Genomic DNA, 15,124 nt, shown 5'->3' with positions numbered 1-15,124 from the left:
TTGCCATTTGCAACGACATGGATGGAGCTAGAGAGTATTGTGCTAAACCAAATAAGTCAGTCAGAGAAAGACAAATACCATATGATTTCACTCATATGTGGAATTGAAGAAAGAAAACAAATGAGCAAAGGGTAAAAGAGAGAGGGGGAGGCAAACCAAGAAACAGGCTCTTAACTATAGAGAACAAATTGATGGTAGGTGAGAGGTGGGTGAAATAGGTGATGAAGATCAAGGAGTACACTTGTGATGAGCACTGGGTGACGTAGGGAAGTGGTGAATCACTATATTGCACACAGGAAACTAATATAACACTGTATGTTAACTAATGGGAATTTAAATAAAAACTTTAAAAACTTGTTTGCCTCGAAGAATAGCAGTGACATGGGGCAGCGGCTGGAAGGGAAGTTGGAAGGTTGTAAGAGCACCGTCCAATAGAGGCCCACACTCAATCCTATTCTGGTTTCTTGGCTTAGTACTAATATCTGCGATAGAAAGCAGGATCTTGAGGGTTTGGTTTTTTTTTTTTTTGAGTCACAGATATAATCAACACTTATTGAAACATTTATTGAACACCTACTAGATGCAAAGCACAGTGGTGGGAATCAGAATAGAACTAAGGATATGGGCTCAGATTTTCAGCACCTGAACTCTTGCCAGGGAGCAGCACACTAAACATAAACTTGTGGAAGATGGTTCCAAGGAAACAAAAAAAGAAGGCTAAGCTTCAGGTCCCACTGGACTTTTATTGTAGTTCACATCTGACCGATGAGATGACAGACAGATGAATGGACAGGTTGTCAATAAGAGCTCCTACTTTCCACACACATACATGTTTATCAGTCTGGCCCTGCAGATATGTATTTTTTTCTTTAGTTTTTTCAGTGGGAAGTTTGTACCATTTGACCACCTCCACTTATTTCACCCACGCCTCCACCCCCTTGTAGATATTAAAAGAAGAAGACAAAAGAAACAGAAATAAATTAACATGTAATAAAGATTGCATAAAATGTATATTGACAGTTAGGGAATATACATTTATGTGTAAAGTATAAAGAAGGTGAGCAACAAGAAAAACACCCAAAAAAGAACAAAGAAAATATGAAGCTATCAATGAAAGGAAAGAAGTTACAAGTGCTGAATGGCCCCAGGACTCATAATAGCTAAAATTGGGTTGCTGAGTAACAAGTCAGAAAGAAGCATCGGACAGTCATTCAGCCATGATCAATCACTACTTTTCCTAGAGATCATAAGCTACTCCAGCAGCAGATGGTAAAAGTCTTCAGGCTAGAAAGACCTGTTCAATATTCCTCACTTCCCCTGGCTACTGGTCCCCTAGGAACCTTTGGTGGTCTGGCAATCTCCTCATCCCCTGTGCTTTACTCCCACCCCCCCCCCCCCAAACTGGGATCACCATCTGGCCCAGTTCATCTTCTGGATGATGATGGATGACTTACAGAAATAAAGGCAAGAGTCAGATAGAAGGAAGGAAGCCAAATATGAACAAAAGCACAGGGACAGAGTCCTTTTGCTCTGGCCCCGTGTTAATAAGCTTTGTATTTCCTTATGCCCAGGGGATCTGCAAGGACACTTCCGGTGAGAGAAGGAAGAAAGAATGAAGTGAGAGAAGGTAATGCTTACTGCATGCCTCTTATATGCCAGAAACTGTGCTTAGGCTTCTCATGTTTCCATATTTGTTCCTGACAACAATCCTCAGTTGCCTATGGATGAGGAAACCATGACAAAAAAGGAAAAAAAATGAGGATTTTATCCCAGTTTATACAGCCAGAGAGAAAGAGAACTGGAGTCTCAAACCAAGTCTGTCCAACTCTAAATACTAGTCTCTTCTCATTATAAATAAACACCAAAGAGTTGGTCACCTGTGTTTACAATATATTAAATCAAGAAGAAATTATATAAAATTAGTAAGTAAAAAATACACAAATGCAGTGAATTTGAGATTTGGGGTGCTCTGAATTAGCATTTTTTGTTGAGACTGCAAAGGTCAACTAAGCTAAAAACTAGATCAAAATAAACTTTATGAAACATTTTTAGAAACAAGATTAAAGGGTATAATTAGGTACTATATAGATCTGTTTGGAATGGAATAAAAACTTACATCAGTACAACTACCACAAAAGAGGTATAAACACACACTTACAATCATTGTCTTCAGAACTGAGAGTAAGTTATAACCATGATACACCATTAATATGACAATGTGTATTTCCTAAAAGACAAGGACACTCTCCTATACCACCACAGTGAAACCTGCTTATTGGGAAATTATCTTGATAATGATACTATCATCTACCATCAAAACCACAGTCCCATCCAAAATTTCACCAACTCTCCCAATCTTTTTCTTTTTTTTTTTAATTATGTTATGTTAGTCACCATACAGTACATCATTAGTTTTTGATGTAGTGTCCAACGATTCATTATTTGCGTATAACATCCAGTGCTCGCTACAACACATCTGTTTTTTTAATCTAGAATCATGTTTTGCAGTTAATTGTCATGTCTCTTTATCTGGAACAATTCCTTTATCTTTCCTTGCCTTCCATAATCTTGGTTATTTTTGAAGAGTACAGGCCACTTATTTCACAGAGAGTCTGTTTGGGTTTGTCTGTATTGTTCTCATGATTAAATTCAGGTTATGATTTTTGACAGGAACACCACAGAAGCGATGCTATGCCTTCCAATTATCACATCAGGAGGCAATGATGTCCATTTTCCCCATTACTGGGGATATTCACTTTGACTGCTTGGTTAAGGTGGTGTCTTCTAGGTTTCTTCTCAGTGAAATTACTATTTTTCCCTTTGTAATTAAAATACTTGGAGAATACTAGTTGCCAGTGATTTTTCTAACTCCAGCATTCCTCATATCTTTCTTGCCTAGAATTCTCTTGCAATGATTTGTTTATTCATTTACTTATTTGTATTAGTATGGACTCATGCATTCCTAATCTTATTCACTGGGTTCTAGTCTTTTGGTATCTTACTAATTTGGATGTTCAAATAATTGCAGATTCGGCCAGTACAAGTCCCTTCAAGCTTCTGACATCTTCTGACATGTCCTCATCACTTTCGAGCCCTAATTATCTTTAATTTACTTATTTCCTCACGTGTCCTGTATATAACCAGCCCGCTGGCACTGTCGGCCCTGACTGCCTCCCCGGACCAGGTGCCAGTCCCCTCCTCAGCCCTGGACCTGCAGGCTACCCCAACTCCAGCTGCATCAAGGGGAGGTAAGGGAACCAAAATTATTTTTTTTAAAGAAAAGATAAGGAAAAGAAGGGGAGGAGGACAGGAAGGGGACAGGAAGAAGAACTCAGCTTCACTCTTGAATGATAATTTGTGAATGATCTTCTCAGCTGGCAGCCATTTTCCTACAGCACTAGAAGATAATCCATTTTAATTTGGCCTCTATTCCTGACTTAGAGAAGTCAGCTGCCAGGCTAATTACTGTTTTGGAAAGTTGCCTTTTCTCTCTGGTTAGTTTGGAAATATTCTCTTCGAGCACGATTTGTAGTGGTCAAGAGCACAGACTTGGGAAGTAGATTACCTGGATTCAAATCTCAGTTTGGCCACATACTAGCTGTGTAATCTTGGGAAGATTTGGTAACTTCTCTGTGCCTTACTTTCCTCTTTTAAAAAAATGGGGATAATAGCCACTATCTATAAATAAGTGAGTGTGTGAGTGTGTGCATATGCATGTGTGTACACGTTTGTGTGCATATATCTCACTTAGGAGATTGCCTGGCACAAAGTAACCAGTATATTAAGGGTTTGCCTTTACTGTCAGTAGTGGTTGCTGTTGTAGTTGTTTTTGTTGTATCAAAGTTTTATTCTGATACACAGGGGTGGATTTATTCATACTTATCCTGCTTGGGAGTTGGTGAACTTCTTCAATCTAGGAATTCATGTTTTACTAATTCTGAAAAATTCTCAGCTACTCTCTCTATTCTCTCTGAAACTCCTGTCTGGTACTAGTTTTTATATTAACTTCTACGCTCAGTTTCTGGCCCCATGAAAATGGTATAAATTCATACTCTCTAACCACCTCTTAGCACAGGCTTGGAGTGTGCACTTTTCACCGGAGACTTATTTTCTTCCATTCAGATCTCAGCCTAAGACAACACTATCACTTATCATGGCCAACGAGAAGAATTTTTCTAGTACTCTTTTCACTGAGGGGGGCACCTTTCCGATTCCCACATTTATTCAGCAGTCTCGGTTCTAGCTCACTGCCTGGAATATGCCCAAACTGCATTTCATATAGCTGCATGGATACTTAGCACCTATGAAGGTATACAGCATTCTTATGTGTATCACTCAGGTATTTGACAATTGTCTTTTTAACACAAATTCCTTGAAGTGCAACTGACCCAGCAAGAACAGGCTGAACAACATGGTGGTTATCGTTGTGGAATCTGGAGTTAGAAAGATACAAGTTCATATCTTGACTTCATCACTTAAGAGCTGTTATCATCAAACTCTTTTTAGTTACAGTTTCCTCACTGATAATACAAGAGTAATAACAGTTACTAAAAATAAAAAATATAACACAGACTAAGTGTTTGGCACAGCACCAAGTCCAATGGTAGGTTTGACAGATGCTATTATTGTTGTTGTTATTATTCTAAGCATTTCCAGTTTGGATCCACATAGTAAAAGTACCATCTACAAAGATCATATCTTATTTATAGACCTACCAACAGTGTGTATTTCTAAGTCTTTCCATTCTCATCCATCAGTCAATCTTGTTAAACTTTGCTGATTTCATAAATGGAAAATATCTCACTCTTATTTGTACTGATATGATCAGCAGTGCAGTTGTACATCTCTTCATAATTTTATTGCTCATCCATGTTTGTTCCTCTGTGAATGGCCAGCTTAAGATCTTTGCTTATTTCGGGCACCTGGGTGGCTCAGTTGGTTGAGCGACTGCCTTCGGCTCAGGTCATGATCCTGGAGTCCCGGGATCGAGTCCCGCATCGGGCTCCCTGCTCAGCAGGGGGTCTGCTTCTCCCTCTGACCCTCTTCCCTCTCGTGCTTTCTATCTCTCATTCTCTCTCTCTCTCAAATAAATAAATAAAATCTTAAAAAAAAAAAAAAAAGATCTTTGCTTATTTCTCCATTGGCATGTTTTTGCTTCCTCTTTATCTGTAAGAACTGTTTATTTATTAAAGATAAAAACATCCTCATCTATATTTTGCTTCTTTGTTAGAGTAAACTTCAGATATGAAAGCACTTCCTTTATAAAGGATGAATGCATTGTCAGAATAAACTGCAAATGTAGTCTTTACTGATTTGCTGCAGTAATTTTGGTTATTACTAGCCTTGTTTGCCAACTTCACATGAAAACAGCATAGGGATTATCTTTCTAGATCAGACACCATGTTGCCCAAACATTGCAAAGTTCTGTTTCTAAAGGATGTCCCAGAGAACATGATAAAAAAATAAGAGACCATGTGTAGCATAATAATACTTAAATTATTTAGGATCTGTTCAGAGTTTATAGGCAGATTTGCTACAATTTAGTTTCTCATTGGTTCTGAAATAAATTCACCAAAAACCCTTTAAAATTACTTTTCTGCTTGTGTTAAGTACCTCTCCTTGTTATTTTTCGGGAGTTTTAAGAATGCCCTTTCCTCTTTCTATTTCCAGATCCACCACCTTGATCCATGTTCACCTTACATATGCCATTCATGATTTGATAGATTTCTACTTTACTGTCTTTAAAGTCCTCATCTTTCACTTTGTCCTCATATGTCAATTCCTTTTCTCTCCCTCCTACTCCTCTGATCATTTTATAATGAATTGGTAACCACAATAATGAAATTTACTGAGAAAACTAAATTTTGAGATGCTGCCATAACTAATGGAGTCAGAGAAATGATGAAAAGGGCTTTAATGAGGTTTGAAATATGGTTGGAATATTACAGATAGAAAATCAATTTGGAAAACGCTGTCAGCTTCATCCACAAGGGAAAAATTACTTAAACACACACATCTAAAGGACAGAAATAAGTTTGAAGGCAATGAAGAACTGACAATTGTTTTATAATAGAGAAAGCTCACTCTTTCTTTATCTACCTGTATCTACCTATCTACCTACCTATCTCTCTATTTCTCTATCATCTACCACTATTTTGCTATGATTAAAAGTCTAACTTGGTAAATATCTAAATACCTTGTCCAATTCTGCAAAAACTAGTAAATAATTAAGTATCTGACAATTGTAAGTAATTTACCCTTAACTCTAAATAATCTTGGTGGTAGAAGGAGAAATTTTATGACTCCTTAGCAATACCACTTACAAAAGACTATGTATACCCTTTTACGAAGATGGCGCCGAAGGCTAAGAAGGAAGCCCCTGCCCCTCCCAAAGCCGAAGGCAAAGCAAAGGCTTTGAAGGCCAAGAAAGCGGTGCTGAAAGGCGTCCACAGTCACAAAAAAAAGAAGATCCACACATCACCTACATTCTGACGACCCAAGACACTGTATCTACGGAGGCAGCCCAACTATCCTCAAAAAAGCGCCCCCAGGAGAAACAAGCTTGATCACTATGCCATCATCAAGTTCCCCCTGACTACTGAGTCAGCCATGAAGAAAACAGAAGACAACAACACACTTGTGTTCATTGTGGATGTCAAGGCCAATAAGCACCAGATCAAACAGGCTGGGAAGAAGCTCTACGACATTGACATGGCCAAGGTCAACACCTTGATCAGGCCTGATGGAGAGAAGAAGGCATATGTTCGACTGGCTCCTGACCATGATGCTTTGGATGTTGCCAACAAAATTGGAATCATCTAAACTGAGTCCAGCTGGCTAAATCTAAATACAAATTTTTTCACACACACACACACACACACACAAAGACTATGTATAATTAGGGTCACCCCATATAGTGGGTTTTATGTTCCTCAAGAAAAAAACTAAATTTTGTGGTCTCAGGACGGATGAATATTTTGGAAAAAAGCATATCTTTTCCATAAAGCCACTTAGGCTACATACTTCACACACTGTAAAACCTTATACATCAAAGAGAAATTACTGTTTAAACAGATTATCAGGTTATAGAACAATTAGAAGCTGCAGTTCTCTTAAAATAACTCTAACGAGACCTGAAAAACTGCTTCAAGTCTGTGTTATTTAAACATTCGGCATATTCTCTGTTCTTAGTCTTTGAAAATTAGATGAAAGCTATGGCCTTTCTAGAAAAATCCATATACAATTATAGAATACATTTTGAATATAAATTTTCAGAATTTACTAGGATCCCAAGCCTCTAGGCTTAGAAACTATTACTCCAGAGGAAATATTGTTTTTAAGACTATCACTAAACACCTAGTATATGAACTAATCTCCCTCCTCTACCTTAGGCACTCCATCTATTTATTTTGGAGCACAGAAGAGTTAAAGTTTCACACCATCTATAAGCTCTTCATCCACGCTTTGCAGAGTAAAGCTTTGACAACTCCTGGAACTCACTGCTGACGCAGCTCCTACCGGATCTCCACTCTGCTATGGAGAGGAGCAAGAGAAGCATCCTGACTGACTATACTGGAGATCTAATCATGTGCCAGAGCACCCTTAGCAATATGACACATTAGAAGACAACTACCTCTGATCTGCTTGGTGCCTGGTTCCTAGGGTTCTTCTTCACAAGCTGAGTATGCAACTCTGGTCTCTCACATATCAACCTGATTCACTTTGGCGATGGACCCTTTCCCACCCCCTCGCTTTCCCTTTATCAACTACTGGATAGCCTAAAGTATGCAGAAGTCAGACTACCACAGTGAGGCTGAAAGCATACCTGAAAAAAGAAGTCGACTTTCCAGCTCCCAGCCTCTTTCACAGTATATAATAATTTCACTATTAAAGGTGGGGGGAGGTGACTTCTGAGAGTAACAGATCCACATTTATTCAAATCCAAATACAGAATATTCTGAGTTCAAACATAATTTTTTTTAAGCAAACAGCTACTGGGCCAGATTCTATGGATTGCCTACCCAATAGCCATACCCATCTTCTTATATGCTAACAAAGCCCTGCTTTCTCTGGGGCAACAGTATGTCCAACCTAGGATATGACTCATGACTAGTCCACTAGTCATTTCCAACTAATATGAGCCTGAAATGCACCACAGATAGACAAGATATTGATTCCTCCTAACCCTCGGGGCAGATGGGCAGGGCTTGGAGCAGTAAGGAGCTTTCTCTTCACTCCCATGATGTACAACAAATGTTACGTTTCTTATGTGTGCCAAGAAAGGAAGAAGGTCAAGAAGCAAAGGAGAATTCTGTTCCCTTTGATAGACACTCAACCTGTCTCCTTTCCTTACAGCTAGCAGTAACCCTCTGGTTGAGTTCTAGTCAATGAAGTATTAGAGAAGGTTTGCTGAAAGCCTCTTGTGAATGCTTGTCTTAGTTATTTAAAGGACAAAGATGAGAGGAAAGCTTTCTAGCAATGCCTTTCCTCTTCCAGCATACCTCAAACAAGGACAAAATGGCTGAAGCTATAGCAGCCATCTTGCTAGCAAGATGGCAACAAAGCACGAGGGTAAAAGACCAACAGCTAAGTAGAGCAGAGCAAAGAGATGGAAAGAGTTTGGAACTTGATTATGTTGTTGAACATCAGAACCAAGATCAGCAATTGTCTACTTCCCATCTTCTTATCAATGGGGATAAAAAAATGTCTATATTACTTACAGTTGACTGAAGCAGACTAGTGGATAGGAGATTTCAAGTCATTTTTTCTTCCCTCTGAAGCATCCTCTATTTCTCACTTGGTAGAAATATCAGCCCTTCTGCTCCTCCCAGTTATCTACTGCCTTATCATCTATTAATGCATTTGCCATTTTGAGTCACCACTTTGAGTCTGACTAGGATGATGCCAGGTTTAATGCTATTAATTTCTACTGGACTCTTTATAGCTCAGAACTTCAAGTCTCCTAGAAATTTTAGTACATTATGGCAATACTGTGTGTAATTTTGCAGCTATGTGGAAATTCTTAGAGCCACTGTAGATTCTTAAATTCAGGATGCATTAGTTTGCTTAGGCTGCCATAACAAAATACCACAGACTGGGCGGCTTAAACAACAGAAACTTATTTTCTACGTATTGGAGGCTGGAAGTCTGATCCCAGGGTGCCAACAGACTTAGTGTCTGCAGGGGCCTCTGTCCTCAGTTCACAAAGAGCAGCCTTTTCACTGTAACCTCATTAGTCTTTCCTCGGAGTAAGTGAGCACCCCCTGGTGTCTCCTGCTCTTCTTATAAATACACCAGGCCTATTGGGTTAGGGCCCAACCCTTGGGGTCTCATTTAATCTTAATCATTTCCTTAAAGGCCCTAGTCCCAATATAGTCACATTGGAGCTTAGGACTTCAACACAGGAATTTTGGGAGGGGCATAATACTTTCCATAATGCAGGGCTTAGGTTAAAAATGAACAAACCCCAAAACTCTGAACCAACAACCTGGGAGCAAATATCTTTCCACACATTCTGAAAGATTATTTAACCATTTCTTTTCCAATATATGGGACACAGAGAAAGGAATTTTTAAATGGGTATGTATAGGCAAAAGCTCAGGAATATTCAGATACTCTCAACCTATCTATGAGCCAAAAACATCAAGCAGTACTTCTCAATAAATGAAAAGCACACTGCAAAAATACAACTTTGGAAATCTCTTTTTAAAAATACATGCAATAACACTTTTGTTCTCATATAGAAAAAAATGGTGTTTAAAAATGGTACATTAACAAAAATGCCACATTTGTCAAACTCAAAGCACTACATGATGTATGATTCAATTTATGCAGTGTTATGAAAAAGTCAAAATTATGGGGACAGAAAACAGATCAGTAGTTGCCAGGGGCTGGGAGGGTGGGTGGAGGCAACGCCTCCAAAGGGGCACAGGGAAACTTTAGGGGTGATAGAATGTTCTACATCTTGATTATGGTGGTACTTACATGACTATAAGCATTTGTCAAAACTCATAGAACTGCACACTAAAAATAATGAATTTTACTATATGTGAAATATACCTTAATTTTTTAATGGGAGAAAATGGCCCATTTGTGGACTGATATGAAACAAAGGGTTACTCTGTGCTCAGTTAATCTACACGGTGGTGGGCGCCTGGGTGGCTCAGTTGGTTAAGCGACTGCCTTCAGCTCAGGTCATGATCCTGGAGTCCCGGGATCGAGTCCCACATCGGGCTCCCTGCTCAGCGGGGGGTCTGCTTCTCCCTCTGACCCTCTTCCCTCCCATGCTCTCTGTCTCTCGTTCTCTCTCTCTCAAAAAAATAAATAAAATCTTTAAAAAAAAAAATCTGCACTGTGGTAGCCAATCAAGAACTCTAGAAATACAGCAGTCACCCACATTCTACATAAATTTTTAAGCTATAAACATGTGTGGCAGAAAGAATCTTGTGTTGCAGGATACCGTCATATGTGTTCAAGACTTTTATGATGGTACAAAGTTAATGTCTGAATTATATATCAAATTATTAGATTTAATTTACCAGTAGGGGATCACAAAAAGTGAAATCCACTGCTGTGGAAATAAGCAATTATTCTTAATATTTCATAGCATAATTGTGCCTTCCAATGGGAAGAAGGGCAAAAATGATAAATTTGATAATGATAAATTACAGATGATAAGAGCTTACTTAAATTTAAGAACACTTCATGTTTTACAAAGTATCTTATACACACTGTCTCATCTGATTCTCACAGTAATTCAGGGAAGCTTAATAGGTGCAGTATTATATTTTCCCCACTAGACAGGTGAGAAAATAGAAGCCAGATGGGTTAGATGACTTGTCTGCAGTCCTGACGTTAGTCCATATAGAGTCAGAAAATGAACCAAGACATTCTAACTCCAAATCTAATACGTTTCTCCATAAATCAGCTGGCCAATTAAAAGGAACATATCTCAAAACTATTCCCCAAATCTCTAACTGCAAAGTCAACTAAAACCTGAAAAAAAGCTATATCAACCCTCAAACACACTACAGCTTCTTAAATGGTTCTATAAAATTAAAATGAGAATTTAGCAGAGGCAAGCTACTGCTCCAATGAAAAAGGAAGTAGATACACAGTGAGTTCCTATGATATGCCAGGCCCACTCTTTCATATTTAATCTTATAACAATCTTTGGAAGTAGTATTATTATTATCCCCATTTCACATTTAAAGAAACCTGGTTCCAAAGATATTAATTTTGTTGCCAGAGTCACACAGCTATGAGCACAGGATCCGAATCCAAATCTGTTAGATGCTGAAGCCCTTTGTCTTAGGAGACAAAGGAAGATATTTTAAGCCTACACATTGGTACAGACCAAGTCAAAATGTCAGTAGTTCCATAACTTTGAATCCCAATCAATCAATCAATCAATCAAGGCACGCATTGTTCACATTTTCTTCACCTTTAAAATGTGGAATAAGTGTTTGTGTTTTCTTCCTACACATATATAAAACCTCTTTGACTCTCCTGAAATGATCTGAGTTCACCAAAAACAGGTGTTTCAATACTAGTGCAACCTCTGGATACCAGTGTGGTACCCTGTAGCAAGGTCAGCCAGCCCTTGAGATCAAAAAGCAAAATAAGTCAAAAAAAAGAGTAGAAATAATTCCAGGAATCCTGACATTTTCCTTAAAATGTTACTCTGCTTTAAAATTACTCATTAAAGGGGTACCTGGGTGGCGTGGTTGGTTGAGCATCCAACTCTTGGTTTTGGCTCAGGTCCTGATCTCAGGGTTGTGAGACTGAGCCTTGCACGGGCTCCATGTTCAGCGAGGAATCTGCTTGGGATTCTGTCTCCTTCTTCCTCTGCCCCTCCCCTTTGTACTCTCTCTGTCTCTCAAATGAATAAATCTTTAAAAAAAAATAAAATAAAACTACACATTAAATGTTTAAAAATATCTCAGTTTTGACTTTAAAAAAATCAAGAGTCTTGGAGTGCCTGGGTGGCTCAGTCAGTTAAGCGTCTGCCTTAGGCTCAGGTCATCATCCCAGGGTCCTGGGATGAAGCTCTATGTCGGGTTCCTTGTTCAGCAAGGAGTCTGCTTCTCCCTCTACCCCTCCCTACTGCTTGTGCACTCTCGTGCACTCTCTCTCTCTCTCTCTCTCTCTCTCTCTCAAATAAATAAATAAAATCTTAAAAAATAAAATAAAAAAATAAAAAAAAATCAAGATTCCTAATTATTAAGATTACAGAAGGAATGGCTTATTTTTTTAAATCTTTTTATCCAGCACAGAATAATGCCCATGCAGGCATTTGAGAAACATTTCACGGTGAGGTTCATCATAATGATGATTATTAGACAGTTACTTTTACATTGATTTGTCTTTAGTGGCTTTCATGAGAACAAAAGTGAGGGAAAAACTAATTTCGAGTTTCTATTGTTTTACATTGTCACGTAAACCTGGGAGTTATCTGTTCCTAGGTGTATTTTTTCTCCCATAGAGATGTAAGTCATTCACTTGCTGGAATAAAACTTACAAAACGAAGTTCATTTTGCTTGCCAAGTGCAGATGAAAGAAAGAGGGGAAAGAAACAGTTTAAATGTAAAAGGCACCTTTTCCCTAACTCCTGAACTAGTTCACACAATAAAATGAATAATTTAACTACCTGAAACTTCATATGTGCAGAACGCTGCATGCAGACCAGTGGCATTTTCACTTCAAATTTGTACAGTCTTTAGTCAGTACCCTTCATCTGCATTTCTAACACCTGCTTCAGTCAGCTGTGAAGTAGGCTGTTCTCTCTATGGTCGCCTTTTATCTTTACTCTGTCCATCCAACACAAAAAAAAAACTGCATTATAGAATATAATTACTTGTCCTAAAAGAGTCATTCACATGATCTTCTGAAAGGTATTTTCCTTTATCTTATCAAAAGGTAATTTTAAAACAAATTACAATTAATGTTGTCACTCTTTATCGCGGACGTCTCTTTCAAACACTGATATTAACTTTGTACAGCGAAAATAACAGCATCTACACTCCTCTGCAATGAGGATCTGTTTTAGGAGCAAAGGAAAGTAAAAAATTAAAGGCAATGACCGGTACCATTTGTAAAGTATACAAATCTCTCTTCTAAGTTTGTTATTATTGTGCTGTTATTAAAATGATGCTCTTCTAGCTTTGCCTGCCTAACATGACCTATGTTCAAGTGTTATGTATATCAACGTAAACATTAGCTAAGTTTTGACTGTAAGCCAATCTACTGTCAATGACTCATATTATTTGTCCTATGTCCTATTTGTCCTATATAACAACTTTATAAGGAGGACTTAAACCAAACACTTAAAGGCTGAGATTCTTTGATTTAAGAGATTATCTCAGGAAATGAGGAAAAATGGGGAAAAGTTGGGAAAAGAATTGTACTAAATGGGACAATTTCTGGCTTACTATCATTCTGTTTATTTCCATCATAGCTCTTAATTAGAATGTAACTATTTTATATATTGTCCATTTCCCTATTTGAATGTCAACTCCATCTGGGCAAGGATGGTGCCTGGCTTGCTCACCACTCTTTCTAATGTCTAGCTTAGTTCCAGCCACACAGTAAACAGTCAGGAAATATATTTTAAACAAATGAGTTTTTAGATCTTCTACCACATTGAACTGGGATTCTGAAAGACCATTTAAATTTCGATTTTCTTAAAAAATAGATATGCTCTACATATATATAAGAAAAAAATCCCTCAAGTTTGGATCATAATTGGAGAATATTTTCCATTTACACTGATCTTCTCAGACAAAGAAGATCCCTTTAAGATAACTTTAAGACAATTTAATTCCCATGTCTTTTAAATATGAGTCATTCAAGCATACATTATTATTTATTTTCTACCTTGTTTTAAAAAAGTAAATTTCACAAAGTTTAATCATTTCTGATGCCTTATAACCAAAATTATATATTAAAACTCCTTACATTTCATCATATAATATAGTGGTTTCTTGATGTTGGTAAAGTAGGTAAGGCTATGTATCCCTAAACATGGGGATGTATCAACAGATTCTCATTTTTAATGACTCTGTTGTCTCTTTTCTTGCTTTCAATTTTCAGTACCTACCTACCTCTCTTCACTATAGGTTTCTCTCCTAATAAGGTACAGTTTATTACTCAGGATTTTCTAAAGTCTATAAATTTCGATTGGAGATTAAGGGTTAAACCCCGTAGAGTTAAACAGCAATCCTTACACAAACATGGAGAGAAAATTCAGTATGTGATGCAAGGGAATTCTTCATGGCCCAGGGAGCAAGTGGGCCATACTTCTAGAACTGCAGGAAGGAAAATACAGAGAGATATGGAGGAAGAAAAGGATGGCGAGGTCAGATACCAAGGTCCTTGCTTGTAAGAGATGGTGAAATAGAAATATCCAGAACCCAGAATCCAGGAGCTAATCAACAGCTTGCTCAGGACTTGCTCTGTGGAAGGTACAAACTCCTGGGAAGTCCCAAAATGACTAGGAAATAATAGGGCAGCAGTGGTAAAAGGAGGTGTCTATTGGTAAGTGAACAGGAACTCCAGCTCCTGCGCGAGGAATCTAGACGTGCCCAGGTGCCCCAGCAGGGAGACACCAAGGTGCCATTTGAAATACATGGCAACCCAGAACTAATCATAAGGCTTTTTACAATGCTTCTGGCCTATTTCAAAATTCCGCCAGAGGCTGACATCAAGTTCATCAGGGCTCAGGACTCACTGAGAAAATGCCTATGAACTGAGAAACTGCAGAGACATTTGGCCATGACTTTCTATAGGAATCTATGTACTACTCATGAATAAAATACCCAACAGTGGAGGCCAGGCAAAGACAGAAGCAAAAGTCAGATATGGGAGCAGATTCCTCCATACAGCCTTAATTTAACAGTCTCCAAATCAGTACTTTCATTCCTAATGAAAACACTAAACAGTGAACTGTTGAGGAAACAATGGAAATTAAGCAATTTCTAGAGAAGGATTAATTTAACAATTCAAAGGAGATTTAAACTTCTGGACTCTTCAAGTAAACAAAAAGCTAACCTTTACGAATAAACAGACCCTCTTAAGAGGATAAAAAGAGTGTAAGTCAGGATGGAGTACTGAAAAGTTCAATTTA

General features: G+C 38.1%; 1 protein-coding gene and 1 pseudogene across 6 annotated transcripts in view; one reads left to right on the top strand and one right to left on the bottom strand.

The window, feature by feature from the left end:
• SLC10A7 (solute carrier family 10 member 7) overlaps positions 1 to 15,124 on the bottom strand; it is a 256,149-nt gene that overhangs the window by 135,482 nt on the left and 105,543 nt on the right. The gene's annotated exons all lie outside the window — the stretch shown is intronic.
• LOC114225566 (large ribosomal subunit protein uL23 pseudogene) lies at positions 6,350 to 6,841 on the top strand (annotated as a pseudogene).

Source organism: Eumetopias jubatus, unplaced genomic scaffold (genome assembly GCF_037043125.1).
Source record: "Eumetopias jubatus isolate StellerSeaLion01/CBP00866 unplaced genomic scaffold, mEumJub1_p1.0 scaffold_2, whole genome shotgun sequence".
NCBI classification, from domain to species: domain Eukaryota; kingdom Metazoa; phylum Chordata; class Mammalia; order Carnivora; family Otariidae; genus Eumetopias; species Eumetopias jubatus.
This window is presented reverse-complemented; position numbering and strand designations above follow the sequence as displayed.